Source organism: Ixodes scapularis, unplaced genomic scaffold (assembly GCF_016920785.2).
Source record: "Ixodes scapularis isolate PalLabHiFi unplaced genomic scaffold, ASM1692078v2 PGA_scaffold8__174_contigs__length_109621045, whole genome shotgun sequence".
Lineage (NCBI taxonomy): Eukaryota > Metazoa > Arthropoda > Arachnida > Ixodida > Ixodidae > Ixodes > Ixodes scapularis.
The window spans coordinates 48139397-48159460 of record NW_024609883.1 but is presented as its reverse complement, the minus strand read 5'-3'; the positions used below and the strand labels follow the sequence as shown (position 1 = coordinate 48159460).

The following is a 20064-nucleotide window of genomic DNA, read 5'->3' as shown; positions in this document are numbered from 1 at the left end:
CGACGACAGTTCGAACGGATGCGCAATGGAGTGCAGGCAAGAAGCACCGCGTCCCGCGTCAACAAACCATTGGAATGTCGCGTCAGCTTCTGTGTGAGTTTGCATACTCTTTTTCGTGTTGGAATTGTCAATTCTACGTCCTCATAACAATGCCTTACCACTTTAATCGCCTGAGCGAAATTATCAAGGTTTGTTACGACGCTGAACTTTGCGTAAATAATTTGACGTGCAGAGATTCATTCGCATGAACGCCGTAGAATGGACGCCGAAACCATGATGAGATTCTTCTAGCTATTTTTGGTCGCAACGTTCGTGCTGCAAACGTGTAAAAGGTAGCGGCGATGATCGACGTCAATACTGAAAATAGGAAGCTGGAACACAGCGAGCGTAACAAGTCGGCGATGGCCACTGGTACCAATGATCAACATCTTTTATCTACTGTTTTCACCGAGCCAACTTAAATCTTTTGAGGCTTGCAATTACTTCTTATTACAATCACCGGGTCAAAGTTTGGTCTGCGGGCCGCTTTTGTTTGAACGAGCAGACGACAAAAAAGTGAAAGCCGTTTACAACTAACTCCCTGTAACGCCGAATTAGAGCGCAGCTCTTGAGGAGGAGGGAAGGGTACTGGGGGCGGGGGGGGGGGGGGGGTGATGATGACGATGCCGGTGACGTCGTCAGTGATGATGGCGTCATCGCATCGTCATCAGCGATGACGACGATGCGGATGCCGGTGACGTCATTGGGGGGGTCACGTGACCCTGGGGGAGGGGTCATGTGACCTTAGAATGACCTTGGGGGGCCACGTGACCTTGGGGTGACCTTGGTTACGCCGACGCCGCTCAAGCCGGGAACGGGCCCCTAAGAGCTGCGCTCTAAAAGCAGACAAGTTTGAACGATCAGGCGGCCGTGTGAATTTGAAGACTCGCTGAACCCCTGGGTGGTCCGGACAACTTGGCGGTTTTCTCTCGTTCATGTTGGAACACAACTACATCTCTCGAGCACAAAGTGTTGCCAGCATAAGCAATCGTAGTTAGACAGCGTCTGGTTAGCCCTTGTCACGAATACTATCCACGTTTTTGGACGAATGGAGGGGCAGAAACACATGAAAACTGATCTTCAAACCTTTCCAGAGTCTCTTGGTACAGTTCCGTCGCAGCATTTTGACGAGAAGGCAGGTTTTTTGTCTGGTTTCTCCCAAAAGAACACAGGAATGCATGTCTCGCACCGCGACTTCTGCCCACCACCCCAGACCAGAAGTGTGCCCGACGCGCCACCACCGTGGCGTGACGTAGGAGAGCTGAGTTCATGTATACCGGTACTACAGTAGACTTTCTCCACAACGATGGAAGAGCATGATTCCTTAGGTGATATGCATGCTTCAATAATGGGGCAAACAAATCAGTGCTGCCCTTAACAATAAAACAAGATATAAAATCTGCACCCAAGAACAGCCTCGCTTTAATTTCTTTATTGCTTTTAACATTTCGGTGTCAACTTCCTTGATTGCTGAAATGTTCCTCAATATTACTGAAAAAAAGATGTGCTTGCATTGATGAAAGTGTGAATGTTGTGAACACATTCCTCAGCAAACAGCAGATCTCCAACAATATCTGGACCTGCTTGGCAATGGTAGCAATGTGTGTACAAATGTTCTTAGATCTAGGTCAGTTCACACACTTGGAAAATGCCCGACACCCTTTTGCGGCACATCCGCTCAATGGCATCTGCTACACTATCAGCTCGTCCTATGGACAGATCCGGTAGAACGTTGGATGCACATTACCTGCGGTGGAAAGTGGTTTTATTGTGGTTCTTATAGTAAACATAAGGTCTGCACAATACTTAAAGGAGCTGTGCAACAATTTCAGGGCTTTGCTTAAATAATTGTGGAAGTTGATGCCTGACACTTCTGCAGTGAACTACAGAAAACAGATTTTGCCTGGATACCCTAGTTTTTACTTAAAAAAATGAAAAAGATCCAGGTTTTTGCCGCCTCTCAACTCGTGCATCGTCTTCCGGGTCACGTGCACAGTGACGTCACTAGAGTAGGCGCGGAGTTCCGGAAAAGTTCTCTCTTTAGAGCCATCAGCGAGCAGCGAGAACTCATCCGCTGCCGACCGCGTGACCACCCGTCCTTGCCAGTGTGGCGCTGTCCCCCTCCCCCTCCGGCTTCTGGCGGCTGTTCGCGGTTTTGTGGACCTAGGATAGATGGCGCCACTAAAACTCCGTATAATAAAAGTTTTGTCGATGATACCAGGGTGTTGACGCATTTATATATATGTTGGAACGACAAGATTTGTAAAAAGAGTTACCTTTTATCGAGCAGGTATTCGCACAACTTGCTATCTTTCTTACAACGACCCAAGTGACGTCACGCCGCTTGTTTCTCATGGCCGCCGCTCGTGGCTGCAGGTCGGGAAATATTCCAAGTTTTGCCTCGCTATTACACGGCGGAATCGCAACATTGCGATGAAAAGAGGTGTGTTTTCTGCCATTTGTGACACAGTGAACAATATCAAAAGCAGAAAATGCCAATTCCTTCAACGTTAAAATCGTTGCACAGCTCCTTTAACGCAAAAAGAGCATTCAAAAAATGTGTTTTTGCTGACTGTGGAGGCATTGACGCTGTGGCGCTAAGTGGCGCTAAGAACATTATCCACCCTTACCTGCTTGCATGCTGGCAACAGAAAACTGTTTTTGAATGTTGCTTTTCCGTGGAGCTTGTCAACTGATAGATCCAAGAACGTTGGCATGTATGGCCCAAGGGGAGGCATCTATTTTCCAAAGCACCGGTTTAGAAACCCCCATTTTATTGAATCCTTTCAAAAAGACGCCCAGTTTAGAGAAAACGGCAACGAACCTCCTTTCAGCAAATTTATTTTTAAGAAAACAATTCACCGAACTCGACTGCTTGCTCCAGCATTCGCTTGTTCTGTCTTCGCTGACGGTGAAGCTGAGCCAGTCAGCGAGTCGCTCGCTGGGGCGGCCAGCATATTCAGAGTATGATGGACACGTTTTCGTGCATGTCACTACCCTGCTGTTTTCGAAAATAGTACTTTTACGTTCTGTTTGTTTCACAACTTAAATCATGCCTCAGTGAATCATGTGCTAGCCTTTAGGTGCTTCCAGATTTGCTTATCTTAATTCAATCGAAGGGATTCACTAAACTGCGACCCTTTTTCAATAAATGCTGCTGTAAACTGAGCTTCGATAAAATGTGCCAGTCCTCGAAAACACGCTTCTATGATATGGTGTTCGGTCAACTGCCATAGACCCCTGCACGAGTGCAACTGAGCAGCAGTTGCAGGTACAGCACATTCTATTAGCATAAAATAAAGGCACACAGTCAAACAAAGCACCTCAGTGATGCCTAGGAGATCAGCGAACATAGAAATATTTTACACTGAGTACTATTCAGTTTCATATCTCTTAACATTACCGTCCCGCTTCGGCTAGTCCCTAGATTGTTGACAGCTGCCCCGGCGAGGATGCTTTCCGGACATTCGAAAATAAAACATCTCAGCACAGGTGCTATCCACCGTTTAACCACGTGTTCTTTACGAACATAACTCGGCTTCCAAACGATATTATAGAACGCCGTAAGTTAATATTTTCAAAACAGTAAACGCGTATCTTGCAATTGCGCAGCATAAAAAGAACAGTGCAGGTAGAGCGGATCCGTATCACATGAGCGAATTGCATTTTAGCGAACAGCGACATTGGTCACTTCCTACGTATCCGGATTCATGCATAACCAGACTGTCGTTAGCAAAATTGTAGGTACTGAAAACAGGGAAATGAACGAGTGTGTGATGGGTTGGTAAGGGAAAGAAACGTGGACAAAAGGCAAACAAGCAATTTAGGAGACGACGACCCACCGAGCTAATGCTCTGTACGAATCTAAACCTCAAATACTACTTTCAGTACAAATACAAGATACCCACAATATTACGCGATAAATAGCCACCAAAATTAACGTACCAATTGGGCAGTGCTGTTCGTAAATCACGTAAATCGCCGAAATCACAGAACGTTCACGAAAGACGAAACGGAACGGCCATCTTGAAAAAATAAAAACAGTGATGGTGATAGCGATGTGTATTCTGTAAAAACTCTGAGGACAAATGCACTCAATGTTTTTTTTTCCTGATTTTTCTTCAGATTTATGTATGGCAATTGCAAAAACTTTGGAAAACTTACTTCCCCTAGCAAGACCTCGTTAAAATAATGGTAATAGACGTTTTGAAATACACTTGGCAATGTCCACGTGGAGCGAGTTTTTCTTTTGCATGGGTTGTGGCGATGCAAGAATGCCAACCTCCGATTTAAGGATAGACCTCAAAGCAGCTAAACCTGTGATTAAGGATAGTGGATGGACCTTTAAGCAGCTAGCATCGTTTACCCACCATCTTTCAATCAGAGCTCCGCATTTCGACGTAACCACAAGCAGACGAATCTGCGCTCCACATGAACCTTTTCTCAGTAATTAATTGCAAAAAAAACACAGACTTCGGAACTTTTCTTGCTAAAAGCCTTTCCTTAAAAGTGTGAATGGTCAAAAGCCAATGCTACGAAAGGCTGAAATACTTCGGACATAGCATGTTAAGGTGGCAAGAAAAATTAAACAGGGATATCCATCTTCTTTCCATCAAACTTTTCGGAGCTTCATCTTTTTAATAATTACCTCCTCACATGTTTCACAGTAATCTGTGGCATGGATTTACCACACTCCTTTTGTGAAGTGTAGCAAGAGGTATACACCGTCATCAGAAAAATATACAATTTATTTATGACAGGGAGCCACGAGAGGGGAAGATGGCAAGACCCGATCCACCAAAAAGGAGAGGGCATAAGAGTGAGGTCTTGCAAGGCTTGGTCCGTGATTCAGGACGGTTTGAAACCTATGATGAATGAAGAGAACAAGGGAGTCCATCAGGTCAACAGCAACAATATCTGACCCAAACATGCAAGGCAATGAACAGCAGGGGCGAATTTGTCAGGCTGGTTGGAGTGGGGGTCGGTGGGAGGGGGGGCGGTTTGCAAGATGATATCACGGGCAAAATGTTAATGTTGCCCAGGTGTGTTTTGTTGACCTAATATTTGTTATGTCACCAAAAACTAATAATTTCTTCCTAAGAAAAGCTGGAGTATGTTGATTTTTCATTAAGAAGTTAACCTCAAGGGGGGGGGGGGGGGGGGGGAATGTGACTCCCCCCCACAAAAAAAAATCTGCACATGATGCAGAGCACTTGAGTATACACCAAGAAACTGAGGGAGAGGAGGAGACGAGAGCATGTGGGGACGTCAGAATACAGAGCTCTGGTTGGAATGATTAGAGGGTAGACCTAGCTGCCTTTGTATCCACTGCACTCATCAAAGGCGTTTGAATGTGAAAGCCATACCCTGGACACCAGCGTTCCGCGTTCTAATGTGTTCGAATGAGAGAACAAAACGCTGGATGCCGGCGTTCCATCTTCAAATGTGTTCGACGACTGCAGCAGAGACAGAAGCTATCTTTGTCTCCACTGCACTCGTCGAACGCATTCAAATGCAAAAACCAAAAGCCAGACACCGTCGTTCCGCATGTGCAGAACAGACAAAGGCAGCTAGCTTTAGGTCTACCCACTAATCGTTCCAATCAGAGCTCTGCGTTCTGACGTCCTTGCACTCTCGTCTCCTCCTCTCCCTCAGTTTTTCGGCACAGAGTTCTGGGAGTTTAACAATGGCTAGCGAAAAATCCAACAGACAGCACCACATCCACAAAAAAATAGCTTTCTTTGGCATTTCCCAAAGGTGTTCTAAATTGCATAGCATTCATAGGATCTCTTCGCACCCTACCCGTCGCTTGGAGTCCACTTCAGGACTCCGGGCAACGTCCACTCGGAGGAGGGACCGTCCCGTGTGATCTGGCTGGTCCCTTGAAAACGGGAAACGTGTAGGGAAGTGTGAGAGTAGGCCAGAAGGGTGGCATACTCTCCCCGACATGATACAGAACGAGCAGGCTCGAAGCCAGGCGACTCCGGCCGGAATGTCTGCAGCTTACACCTTCTCAGGGGAGGGAAACCAGTGGCTCCCGCAAGTCACTCGGTTTTTCTCTAATGATCTTGTCAAGACTTCTTCAATACCCGTATCAAATAAAAGCGGTCATGACCGAAAACGTTACCCGAGAGATGTCCTTTGTAATGGAAGCACCCGACGAAATCGGTGACGAAATGGCGTGTTTTGATGTACGGACCCGAGAGAACGGGTCAAGCGGAGGGCTGAACATGGACGCTGAAGTTCAGGCTCACGAGGTTCAAGAACTGGACGAGTTGATTCGGTCCTATGGTGATGTCTTCGACGATAGGCCAGGTAGAACCACGAGATCTCAAAGAGCGCCGACCCGATTGCGTCGAAAGCGTACAGGGTTCTGTACAGTATCAAGGTGGGGGTACAGGAACAACTGATGGAAATGCTGGAAATGGTGCATCATACGGACATCGACAAGTCCGTGGGCATCCCCGATAGTATGCGTGAAGAAAGACAACAGCATGAGGATCTGTGTCGACTTCAGGAAGCTGAACGCGACAACACAGGATGATGCCTACCCCATGCCTTCACTCCCTGAGATGATTGAGACTGTGGGGAGAGCCAAAATAATCGGCACCCTTGACATGTCCCAAGGCACCTGGCAAATCGGTTTATCAGAGGAAGCTTTTTTTAAGACAGCATTCCGTACGGACACCGGCTAGTACGAATTTACGGTGATGCCGTTCGGACTGAAAGGAGCACTGGCGACATTCCAAAGGTTGGTGGACGACCTCCTGAAAGAGCACTGAGACTTCGCTCGGACATACTTAGATGACATAGCGGTGTTCAGCAACACGTGGCAGGTGTTCGGCAACACCTGCTTCATTTGTGCACCATCCTAAAGAAGTTGCGTCAGGAAGGCCTGGCTCTAAAAAATAAACAAGTGCCAGTTTGGGAGGTGGGAAGTGCACTACCTGGGGCACGTGATTAGGGATGGGCAAGCACAACCTGACCCTGAAAAGATTGAGACTATCCAGGCGATCGAGAGGCCCCACACGAAGACAGAAGTCCGTTCCTTCTTGGACCTAGTTAACTTCTACCGGAATTTCATTGAAAACTTCGTGGAGCTGGCCGCACCGCTGACCGACCTCCCACATAAGGCTGAACCTAAGCAAGTAGTGTGGACGCTGTCATGCGAGAGCGCATTCAGCGCACTGAAGGAGAGAATATGCAGCAGTCCAGTGCTGCGGAGCCCAGACCCGAGTCGACCCTATATACTCCAAGTAGACGCTAGCAACAGGGTGATCGGGGCCATTCTAGCTCAAACTAGCGAGGGCGTCAAGCACCCCGTTGCGTATGCCAGCCGTAAGCTACTTCTTTGTGAGAAGAAGTATGCAACAATTGAGAAGTGTCTGGCAATTGTGTGGGCCATGAAACATTTTCATGTGTATGTTGATGGACAAAATGTCACAGTCCAGTCGGACCACAACGCGCTCCGATGGCTAAACAACAGCAGGCAGAACAATGACCGTCTACAAAGTTGGAGCCTGTTGCTGCAGGCCTACCAGATTAAGATAGACTACAAACAGGGTTGCTTGCATTCGAATGCGGACGCCTTGTCGCGTATCTATGGGCACTATGATCAGAATGTAGTGCCCTGCCAAGGCTTGCGATCTGCTTCTCCACTGAACATGTAGTCGCAAAGATTTTTCTTTTATTTTTACAAACCTAAACATTGAGAATGTGAAAAAAAAAAAAAAAAAAAGTTTATTGTATTCAGAGCATTTCACTTGTGCGTGTCTGCTTCGGATGCTTAGTTTTATAAAGCAGTATTACAGGAGGAGTTGCACTGTGCAATGAAAACAATGGGCGTTTCGTGAGCAGAGGCTCGCAAATCTTGTTTTTTTATGTTATCATTTCGGTTAAAGGGGCGTGTTGCGTAATTTTGTATCTTTTTGCCTTCATCGGGGGTTCGAGCATCTTTACTACACCTTGCGTGCCCCCTCCCGGGGTCGATGGGCCCCAAGTGGAGGCGCCAACATGAACATTATAACCTTACACCTGTTTATATAGAACTCCGCATATAACTTCTTTGCCTACAAAGGTACTTTGTATTATTTTAGCTGCCCTTGACGCACATTGTGCCGCATTATGCCGTTGATGGCATGTCCCATCCCGTGTTGTCGACCTTTCGAGGTTGTACGGGGAATCGGCTATTGTAAACATGAGAGGTATATTAAGGACTTGTAAATGCTTCTTTTGCATCTTGCAACTTGTAAATTAAGGGGTCGACCTATATTCCAGTTTATACAGTATCTTCCGTGCACCCCTAAGCTGACAGTGCTGTGGAAACTATGTGCTCGTTGGGCCGGTCACACTTGTATCTTCAGCCACATGATCATGCTCCCTTGCACATACCCACATATGCAGAATGGGGTCAGGTGATGATGGACAGGAGGGCGGGCGAGGTTTGTCAACTGAAGTCCCAATTTTTCAACCCCGCAAGGATAGTGAGAGATCTCACGGTAGCTGATGTTGGTTCTGAACCTTACTTTATCCCATTGATGTATTTCAATGTCTGTGTGGCAACAAACTGAAAGAAAAATTGAAAATGAAGCACAGGTTGTCGATTGCTTGCTTCACAGAATAAATAGCCCAGCTCGCGTCCGATTTTGCTGCCCGTGGGACGCAGTTTCTTAGCAGAAAATCCCCTTTTTTTCGGTTCTCGTTCCTTATGGCGGAAAAACCCCAGTCGTCTGCTCTTGTTCCTCTCCCGAGTGATGCATGACGGGAGTGCATTCTGGTGCACACTTGATTCTCAAGGTGCAGCGAGTGCATAGACGTGTGGAGTGGCGACGCCAAAATGAACGCGTGGAGTGTCGGCCGAAACAAACATGCTCCATGTTGCGAGTGGGTACGCATGGGCACGAGTGCCCATGCATACATGTAGTCATACACTGTGCACGAGCATGTGGCTTCGACTTTTATCTTGTTTGCGTGCAGAAGTGGCTTCAACGGCATTGCAGAAATTACACTAGCCTTGACAATGAAGTACAAAAAGGTTTACGCCAAGTCTAGACACTGTTGCAAGATCACCGAGCCAGGAAACCTAAACCGAGCCACCACTAAATGTGTTCCGTTTCAAAATGGTGTAATTGGCAAGACTGAACCGCCACCAAATGTGCTCTGCGGTAGAGCACAAAAGTACATCACCAGACATGAGTGTCCAAAATGTACTTACAATGGCTAGCGGCGCCTCATAAAAGTCATGCAATGACCCTCTGCTTGGCCACTTAAGCCACATGCAGTGCCGTGCAGGGTACAGGACGGCATCCATGGTGCAGTGATCCAGGGTCCCGCCCGTAGTGTTCCGCTGCTGCCTTGGACAAGGTGAAAGCCAGCTCACTGATGTCATGGTCCCCGGTACCTGTGGTGTGTAACCATTGTGTTTAAAGGTTATACAGCCACCGACCGATATTGCAGACCCGATGGGGATCGTGCAGAATTCCGAATAATTGAGCAGTATGAAAAAATGATTTTAGCCTAAAAATCACTTTATTATTACGACTTAAAACGCAAAGTTGCTGCAGCAAGTGATCGATGGTTTGCTGTACGGCATGGTACTGTATGGTACTTCGCATTTCAGCGAGTCATTTTGTCACTGTATACAGACGAAAGCATTCGGACAAGTTACGCGCTCACGGCTGCACAATGCTCGCCAACTGTAGGGCCAGTCGGTAGACTTTCCCCTCGGTGAAGGGCAAAGTCCGGTTTGTAAACGCTGTGCCGCTGGAATAAATGCGCAGATTGAGCGCTACTTCCTTGGCGATACAATCGCTGCCTTCTCACGTCGACACACGGGAAATACCGCAAACAAAAGCAGACGCCGTCATGACTTTGCAAAGTAAAACCGGAGAGGCCAAGAGCAGAAGAATTGCTTAGAGTGCTGACATGCTACGAGGCATCAGCAACCAAAACCTGCCATTTAAAAAAAATATATACTAGTTTCTTAGCAGGACGTGACGTCACGACAACTGACAGCAGTGATTGGCAGGCGGTGTGCATTCTTGCCACTGAATTCATAACCTGTCACCGAATGTAGTTTTTAAACATGGCAGATATAATCTGGCCTGTTTTCGTCCACAATGCTGCCGCCTAGTCTGTCGCATAAATTATTTTTGTTGCTAAGGGGCGATTGGGGCTTTACGTAAACATAGGCTGGACGTGCGTGTGGGAAAAATAACACGAATGACGGCCCCCAACATTGGCTCTTCAAACAAACTGCCAGAAAACAAAAAGGCCAATATGTCAACATTTTTGTCCTTTCCCCATTTTTGGTGGCTGTCGTGTCAGATTGAAGTATAAGTAACTAGTAAAATAAAAATAAATAAAAAAGTACATAACAAAAGGTGTAAATAAACTCTGTAGATATAATACCAGTCCCAATGGTTTAACAAAGAGGCTGGCTTTCTCAGAATGCCCCCCTCTCACTCGAGTCCGTATTGAATCTTAATATGAAGTTGCCCCGAAAAAGCTGCAGAAAATGCACATAGTGACAGAGCCCATAAAGACCACACCTGCCTTTCACATGGCCTTTCGAACTAGATGCAGTACAGGACGCAGAACGGTACCCATGGGCTAGCTGCAGCTGTAGCCCAGTGCTTGTAGTATCTCGCAGCTGATGGAAGGGAGGGAGGCCAGCTCCTTCATGCCGTGGTACCGGGAAAAACAATACAGATAAGCCACAGACGTCAAGCGCCTTGAGTATTTCTGTGCATCCACGAAGCCAATCTGGGACAGCAACGACAGAAAACTTCAGTAACACAGTGAACAAAAGAGTAGGCATGCAGGCGAGCTGTGAATTCTGAACACAGCTAAAACCCAAGGCACAAGAAAGCAGAAAGGAAGAGGCCTTTTCACTTCCTTGCATGTCGGGTTTAAGTCTCGCACGGGGTAGCAAAAAAGCAACAATACTGGCTCCCTAGTCTTTTTCTGCGTCAAGAAGCCTTGGAACAAAGAAATCCTACTGGTTATTCATCTTGTTTTCTCTTCTCGGGCGGATTATAGTGCACGGTGCGGAAGCAAACTGCCTCGAAAGGGCTCAACTCACACTTCCAAGAAAATGATTGGCGAGCGACCTCTCCATTGTGTGCTATGTGCACTGTACGTTTTAAGCAGGTCTGTTTTCTGCTAACACAACAGCGGTAGGAATGTTACTTGTGTCGAGCTGGAGAAGCCATAGTGGGGGCTACCCCAGCTACGCCCACGCTGGCTCTAATGGCGGTTACGTGCAACGCAGACAGCTTTCCCCATTTCAACCGAGTGCCTAGGCAGACACAGAAGCAGCCACATAAGACGATCGAGGGAAGACGCAGAGTTGTACAGGCGAAGAGGGAACGACATAGTGTAGCGAGCTTTTTAGTCCAGGCTATTCCTCCGAGAAATGCAGTCGGTGGAAATGTATGTCAGTTGTTCTTGCCATTAATTTAGGTAACGAATGCAAACATTATACTATTTTGCATCTTTTTCTACTGCAATGCTGGTCACCCGCAACGAAAAAACGCCACAAACTGAAAGAAAGTCTGGTTGCAATGTTAACACGGACACCAAGTCCACCAGGAAAAGCCATCTGTGCCATCCACCTGTTCATAAGCGAGCTGGAGTTTATCAAAGCACAACCGAGACTCTCTCGGGAGTATTTGGTTCCTTGTCACTAGTTATTGAATGAAAACACAGTGCAGTGTTGATTACTGTCAGCGCAGCCTTGCCACTAGCACTGCTGTCACTCGGGTGGCACATATTTCGCTGGCACGACATGGCCTGCGAGCCACATATATCCCTAAAAGGAAGCTGCATAGAATGCACTTACCGTGGCTAGCGTCGCCGCCCAGAGAGCTTGCACAAAACCTCCGCATGACACGCAGTGCAGTTCAGAACAGAGCAGCACTGGCTAGCCAGTTGCTGCGAAGGCTTGCAGTGCCTTGCTGCTGCAAGTCACCTCCTTCATGCCTTGTGGTACCCATCAGTTTCAAAACAAACGCTGATGAACCACGACCAGCCATCACCTGTAGCACAAGGGGGAAAAACATATGAATGTGCAGTCTCCTATCTGTTTGCTTTTGTCTAACGTCTCCGAGTTTTCTTTGAGAAGAAAACAGCAATGACACTTCTTTCACAGTAATGTGCAAAAGAAACAAAAACGGCTCGGTTATTATACTGCCTCGTAAGTTGTGTGCAGCAAAGGCACGGGTGCGAGGGCACAGCTCTGCAGAATGTCCTTTTGCGCGGGTACTCGTGCAAAAAAGGCGCTTTTTACTGTCATGTGCTCGGGCCTGCGCCTCTGCTGCACACAACTTATGATACAGAGTGTATAGCACGCCTCCGTGAGCACTCGCGTACGGCGAGAAATCCATGATATCCAGGGTACGATAGCAGGAAACCTCGCAAGGGTGCACGAGGCTGCAAGTGCGCCAGAATGTGCAACTGGAGGTGGTGACAGAATGACATAGTTTGAGAACATGAGTTTACTTGGGTCAAAATATAGAAGCGAAAAACGTAACTTCCTTGCCGGCTGATGTTTGGAGCCATCGGAGCACGATCAACTATTTGTTGTGATCGGGGTATTACGATCGGACGCGGGTTGGTAAAGATTTGAAAAACCCGGAAGAATAAAACCTGTTGGGGGCGAAGACAGACAGCGCAGTTCCTTGTTGACATGGGATGTAATATCAAACACATTATTCCGCCGGATCAAATGTTTTTGTTTAATCAGGCTTAGCTCGGAAGTCTGCCGGCAGGTCTGGGATGCGGTTTTTAGAGCTCTTTTGGCGGGCTTTCAGGTTTCTGCGATGCGTGTTTTCATCGTGAGCACAGGCTCAAACAATAGGCAGCGGCGCCAAATGTATTTGAAACGAAGAAGCAGCTCGGACACGTGGAACGAACACATCGAAATCACATCACAGGAAAACGCAAATCACTCACCTTTTGTTCGACGATGGTTCGCAAGACACGATTCAAATCGACGACACTCGATTCGGTCACGATATTCAGGTAAAGGACGCAACAACGTAGGCCTTGCCGTTCCTAATAACTACATAAATACGACGATACGACACGATATCAAACAAAGGAGTCGGAAAAACGCAATCTGAAGCGCAGAAACGCGGTCCCGCGGTTGCAAAAAGCAAGAAAATAAACAAAATAAAAAAAAAAAAAATAATACGTCAACAAAGTAAAAATAAAAAAAAGTTTCCTCGCTAAAAACCGTGACGTCACAGAAAACAAAACAAACAAAAACAAGCAAAACAAAATTTCTTTGTCACGTGACGTTATATTTGTGACGTCACTTCCGGTGACGTCGGGTCACGTGACCTGCCATTATTCCTCCTCCGAATCGCTCGTGTTCGCGGTAGCAGATAGAGCTGATGGTTTTATCGACCCCGGATAGATGGCGCCACTAAAACTCCGCATAACAAAAGTTTTGGCGATGATACCAGTTTTTTGACGAATTTATATTTTTGTGGGAACGATAAGATTTATAGAAAATTGCCTATTAACGAGCAGGTATTGCACAACTCGCTATCGTTTTACAAGTCCCCCCCCCCCCCCCCCCCCTTTGACGTCACGCCGCGTAGTTCTCATGGCTGCCGCTGGCGGCAGCAGGTCGGAAAATATTTTAATCTTTGCCTCGCGATTACGCGGTGGAGTCGAAACATTTTGTAGGAAGGAGATGTGTTTTCGGTCCTTTGTGACAAGGTCAACAACGTCAAAGGTAGAAGGTGCAAGTTCTTTCAACGTTAAAATCGTTGCACAGCTCCTTGAAAGGTCGCCGCATGTCTCAATGATTTCAATTTGTAAAGTGTTAGCCTTAAAGTGTTGCTGTTAGCCTTAAAAAAAATTTCAAGAAGTTTAGGCGGGATTCAAACCAGTGTTGTGCCCGTTACCGAAAAAAAGTAACGAAATAGCGTTACTCGTTAGTTTGGTAAAAAGTAACGCGTTATCGAGCTACGTTCCCCTTTTACAAACGTAACGATATACCGTTACCGTTACTTTTTAAAATAACGAACGTTACTTTTACGTTACTTTTCTGTTCGAGTACATATCTTTGGCAGAGATTATGATAAGCCTCCTTAACAAGCTTGGGTAAAGATAAAAATTTACAGAGTGGTTTCATAGTGTTTTGATGCGCGAAGCAGCTTAATTTTCGGCATGCAGATTAGGCATTGAAACTGTAAATTACCTGATTCTGTCTCCTTTGGTTGATACATTTCATTCAGACCTGCTGGCCATGGCGACGAACTTTCATTATTTATGCCCATCTCACGCGCAGAATGAGTCGGAGATGTTAGTCAATCGGCTTTCATAAACTACAGCATGCGAACGAGAACTGCTGGAACACAACCAGCCAACCAACACCCCTCATCTGTACGCCGGTGTTAGTAACAGTCCGGTTCATACTATTACCAGAGGCTGATATCTCGAACAGGACACCGGTTACCAGCACACTGGCTATAATCACTTGCTGCCTCTTACCAGCAGTAGCTCTTAGTTTTTCTGTGAAAAAAAAAATGTTTCGTGTTTGTAAGTTTTCTTTCCAAGTTCAAGATTATCAAAGTGATAGCGGCGCCTGCACTGGAAGAAGTGCCGGTTTGCAGATACCCGGAGGACCGGGCAAAAACTACTTCCACCGAAAGTCCTCACCGCTGCGGACCCCCGGAAGCAACCTTTGACTGGGTGAGCCAAATTTTCACCAGTTTTGACCAAAACCACTAGAACGCGGGGAAAAGTAGCTATACCCAGCGAAGCCTACTTCACCGGCGCGCCGGCGGCGCTCTTCGCCGTCGAGTGGGCGTCCGGGGGTCCCTCCCCCGCCCCCCGGGCTACCCAAGCATGGAGCCGACTGGACAGGCAATCGGAAATCAAGAGACTGATGGAAACACCATGCCCGAACTCGAGGATATGGACGAGGTGCAGGGCGAAGTCCATACCAATAATACCCCCGGTAATGACGAGCAGCAGTCAGCAGAGGAGACAAACTTTCCGCCCTGGATCAAGATACTTAGCCGGAAACAACAAAGACTTCAAAACCAGGCCTACCGGAAGACTCTAGAAGAATCTAGACGGAACGACGAGCAACCACCCCCCGGCAAGATGCCAACGGGCGCAAAAACCCGCCAGACGTCGAAACCGCAGAAGCGACAGCTCCCACCGCTACCGATTGAGGATTACAAAGTGGTCGTCCGCCCCTTGGATGGTCTGAACCTCGGAGCTTGGGGCCCCGATCAAGTCTACCGAGCCATCAAGTTGGCGGCGAAGCTCACTCCTCTCGAGACTGCGGAAATCAAGACGAGGCTCCGTAAGGACCAGAACTTGGCCGTTGTGAGCACTCCAAGTGTCGACACGTTGGAGCGACTTTGCAATATCTCCTCCATCGCACTCGGAGAAAAGCAGTTCCGAGTAAAACCTTACGCCGCCATGCCGGACGACTCCTGTAAGGGGGTCATCTCGGGCCTCACATCTCGGCCCTCGTCCGAGTGGCTCACTGAAGAACTCAACGCACGGAACACCAACTACATAGTCCTGAACGCTCGAATGATGGGTAGTACGACCTCAGCCATCATCACTTTTCACGGACTCAGGGTTCCCCGCCTAGTGTATATCGATGGCGGCGAATTTGAGTGCAGGGTCTACAGACCCAAAAAACAAGTCTGCACTAAGTGCCTAGGACTAGGACACCGAGAGGACGTGTGCCCTCAGCCTGAAAAGCAACGATGCCCGAAGTGTGGAACTGAAGGCAGTGCCATGGATTCGCACGAATGCGAAGCGAAATGCGTGAATTGTTGCGGGGCTCACCCGGCTACGGACCCTCGATGCCCCGCAAGGCAGCGAGCTCCGTACAACAAGTCACGCGTTCAGAAGTACCTGCAGCAACAACAACACGGCCGCCATCAGCAGGGAAGTCAACGGCCCCAGCACGTGGCTTCACCGCTTCAACCCGGGCAAGCGACCCAGGCTGCACTCCCCGAGGAGCAGTGGCCACGACTACCAACGAGGAGATGGGCGAACCACAACCCGTACGCTCTGCTGGCCTCTGAAACACTCGACAGCAGCCCAACGTCGACGGGCCCTCAAGGTTCAGACACCCGCTCCGGATCCAAGCGGGCCCGGAGCAGATCCAAGGCGAGATCTCGCTCCCGCAGCCGAGCCCGATCCCGGTCGAGACGGAGGATGCAGCAACAACGGTCGGCGCAGGAAGCTGAAACCCGAAAATCAAGGAGCCCCGGTCCAGAGGCCCCGAAGGTGAGCTGGACAGGGCAGCAGCCTCTCACTCCCTCCCAATTCCCCGCATGCCCCCCTTCTCCCGCTCCTAGATCCAGCGTTAGGACACAACACCACACACACAAACAAAACACTCAGCACACGTTCATTGAAAGCAATCCCTGTGCCACCGACACTTCCTTCCTGGATACCTTGAGGCGTGAACTCAGGGAGGAAATGCAGAGCTATCGAGATGAACTCCGCATGATTAGGGAGGAGATGCAGAGATCTAGGGAGGAGCTTAAAAAATCTAGACTTGAGCCACTCGGTCTCAGCGAAGAACTTAAACGCGAAGTAGCCAAACAGATCGCCGAGGCCAGACTTGGTATTAGCAAGGAACTGGATCACATGACCACTACACTCAAAGGGGACATGCAGACTGGCATGGATAACGCCCGTAGACAAATCCTTAAGGAAAATAGAGCCCAACTCCCTGAGCTGGTTCGAGACATTCTCTCCGCGATGCCTCGACACAGGCTCGGGGTAAAGAGCCTCAAGGCAGCGGGACACCGCTCGTCCGGAACAGGGTCTCCCCCAGTTACGCACTTAAGCTTATCCCAGAACCATCCCCAGAACTTTACTCAGGAACAACACAATGGAACGGGACAGTAACAGAGTCAGAGCGGCGGACCACCTGGTCCTCCGCAAACGCCCACCCAGTAACATACGCGTTTGGCAGTGGAACTGCAGGGGCTATCGGCGCAAGCGCGGGGCGCTCACGCAGTTCCTCGCCACACTCGACGAAAAACCTGAAGTTATCGCGATGCAGGAAACCGCGTGTACACCGGCACTCTCGGGATACGTGACTTGTGCTTCAAAACCGGAACACGAGGGCGTACCTCCGAGGGTAGCCACTCTCGTAGCCAAACATCTACCGTTCGTTCCACATCAGTTAGAAAGGGTCACTGGCATACCATATGTCTTTCTCGAGTTGCTCCCGCAGAAACACGGACAGAGCAGTCTTTTCGTCCTTAATTTGTACAGTTCACCGAGGGCGAGAAAAGACACCTTTGACGAGATTTTTAGAGACGCTATCGCCTTAACCAAACCGAGCGAGAATACGCTTCTCATAGTAGGGGATCTGAACGCGGCCCACCCGGCATGGGGATATTATCAAGAGTCGGTGAAGGGACGAAAACTAGCCACGGCCATAGACAGAAATCAGCTTACGCTCCTCAACGAGCCGGATCAGCCCACGAGGGTAGGAAACAGCGCGAGCCGCGACACGTGCCCGGACCTCTCTCTCGCCAGAGCGAGAGGCCCGTGCACGTGGACCAACCTCCAGGAGAGTCTGGGCAGCGATCATTTTATCATTCAAATTCAAGTTCCAGTGCAGGCTCATCGTAGACACAAGAAGGCCCTGCGGTTGGTCAACTGGGACTCGTTCCGCCAGCTCAGGGCTCAGACAAACGCCGAAGAGATAGATGAAAACGTACCATTGGCACAATGGGTAAGAAAACTCCACGCCGACATTCACAGAGTAACCAAGACAGTTCAGACGACGGACAAGGCGCCCGTCGTTGACCCGCATCTTCTCCATCTATGGGAAGCCCGTCGTGGCCTAACTAAAAGATGGAGAAGACAGAAACATAATCGGAAACTAAAAATTCGCATAGCCAAAATTACCCAAGAAGCCGAGCGTTATGCAGAGGAGCTCACCCAATCTAATTGGCATAAACTATGGGACAAACTACAAGGTACCCTAGGAACCAGGCAGACCTGGAGTCTGCTCAAGAGTCTGCTTGACCCCACAAAGAGTAGGACCGAAACCAACAAGGCTATAATAAAACTTGTTCATCAAACGGCACACAACGGGGAGAACGCCTTGTGGGAGTTCCTAAAGGAACGTTACATCGCATCCGGCCCCAGACCAAACTACCGCCCATATCCCCACGAAGAAGCAGACCATCCGCTGGATCAGGACATATCTGAATCCGAAGTTAGGGGAATACTCACTGGCCTAACCCGCAATAGCGCTCCCGGAGAGGACGGAGTCACGTACAGGATTCTCAGGAATCTGGACGATGCCTCCGTTTCGGCCCTCACATCATACTTTAACAGGGTATGGAGTACCGGTGTCCTCCCACCGGAATGGAAACACGCCGAGATCACCTTCATCCCGAAACCTGGGAAGGCTCTCACGCTAGAAAACCTTCGTCCCATTTCACTAACATCGTGTATAGGTAAACTTCTGGAACACATAGTTCTCAGACGCCTTCAATCCCATCTCGAAGCTAACGGATTTCTTGGGGACACAATGTTCGGGTTTCGACAAAATCTGTCAGCACAGGACGTCCTCCTACAGCTCAAAGAGGACATCCTAGACTTTCCTGGAAGAACGCAGACGAGAGCGGTACTCGCACTGGACCTTAGAGGAGCTTTTGACAACGTGTCTCACGACGCCATTCTCGAGGGCTTGACCAGAGCACACTGCGGCAAAAGAACTTACGACTATGTCCGTGCGTTTCTGACGGACAGGACTGCTACTCTAGGGCTGGGAGATCTTCGCTCCCAGCCCATCAAGCTCTCGGGGAGGGGAACGCCACAGGGTTCCGTCCTTTCACCGACTCTTTTTAATATAGCCATTTCAAGTCTCCCGACCCTGCTGGGGGCCATCCCTAACGTCAGGCATGCTCTGTATGCAGACGACATCACCATCTGGACAAGCAAGGGTTCGGATGGTGAGATACAGGATGGACTTCAGGAGGCGGTCGAAATCACTCAGAAGGTTGCAGAAGCAGCAGGACTAACTTGCGCCGCCGACAAGTCTGAGCTTCTACTCATTAGAAGCAAACCTTGCACTAAAGCAGATGAAATTTGTTTAAATCTAAATGGAGAGAAGATACCCACAGTCGACAGACTCAGGGTACTCGGCCTACATATTCAGTCCAACGGCAAGGCATCCTTCACCGTGCAAATGCTTCGCAGGCAATGCCAGCAGATTGCCCACCTCATACGAAGGGTGGGCAATGGACGTGGCGGGCTTAAAGAAGCCGACACCGTGAGAATTGTCCAGGCTCTTCTAGTAAGTAGAGTTACCTACCATTGTCCTTTCCATAACTTTAAACGCAGAGAGATAGACACCCTCAATACGATCCTCCGAACTGCTATAAAAACGGCGGTTGGATTGCCTCAGCATACATCCACGCAGCGCCTTCTTCGACTTGGTATTCACAATACTATAGAAGAACTGATTTAGGCTCAGGCTGTTGGACAGCGTACAAGACTCAGCTACACACAGCCTGGAAGAAATCTCTTAGCCAGGCTGGGCTACAAATCACTTAAAAAAGAACAGGGCTGCATACAGCTAAAATCTGTCCCACCGAGCATTGCGGCTAAAATACGAGTTTTGCCCCTACCAAAGAACATGCATCCCACTCTTAATGCAGGTAGACGCCTCGCGCGTACCCGCTACCTAAGGCTCAAATATCAAAACGACCCAGACGTCTGTTACACTGACGCTGGGGAGTACACTTCCCCACGTGAGGCAAAGTGCATAGTCGTCTGCGACTCGCTTGGACGAGGTGAAGCGATAGCGTCTCTCGCCGCTCCCACATCGATCGCGGAGGCCGAAGAAGCGGCAATAGCATTAGCCGTAGCACAGATTTCGCGTAAAACTGAAAACACAGACAAGACCTGTACCATAATCACAGATTCACAGCCAGCGTGCAGGGCGTTCGCGCGATGCATCGTCTCACAACGAAGTGGACACATTCTAAACACAGTTAATCAAAG

The 20064-nt window shown here is 48.7% G+C and overlaps 2 long non-coding RNA genes across 7 annotated transcripts; both read right to left on the bottom strand.

The window, feature by feature from the left end:
* Window positions 1-4769: 4769 nt before the first annotated feature.
* On the bottom strand, window positions 4770-9312 carry LOC115315470. Its single transcript, XR_005714783.2, has 2 exons — window positions 9254-9312; window positions 4770-4904 (listed from the first exon to the last, which is right to left on the bottom strand). It is a non-coding gene; the product is annotated as an uncharacterized LOC115315470 (long non-coding RNA).
* Window positions 9313-9340: 28 nt separating this feature from the next.
* On the bottom strand, window positions 9341-13210 carry LOC120837003. Of its 6 annotated transcripts, none has more exons than XR_005797922.1 (4): window positions 12994-13210; window positions 11882-12077; window positions 10590-10803; window positions 9341-9801 (listed from the first exon to the last, which is right to left on the bottom strand). It is a non-coding gene; the product is annotated as an uncharacterized LOC120837003 (long non-coding RNA). The 6 variants fall into 6 exon arrangements; XR_005714780.1 differs by having other exon boundaries at window positions 9341-9439; XR_005714778.2 differs by lacking the exon at window positions 9341-9801 and having other exon boundaries at window positions 10216-10803; window positions 12994-13209.
* Window positions 13211-20064: the final 6854 nt, after the last annotated feature.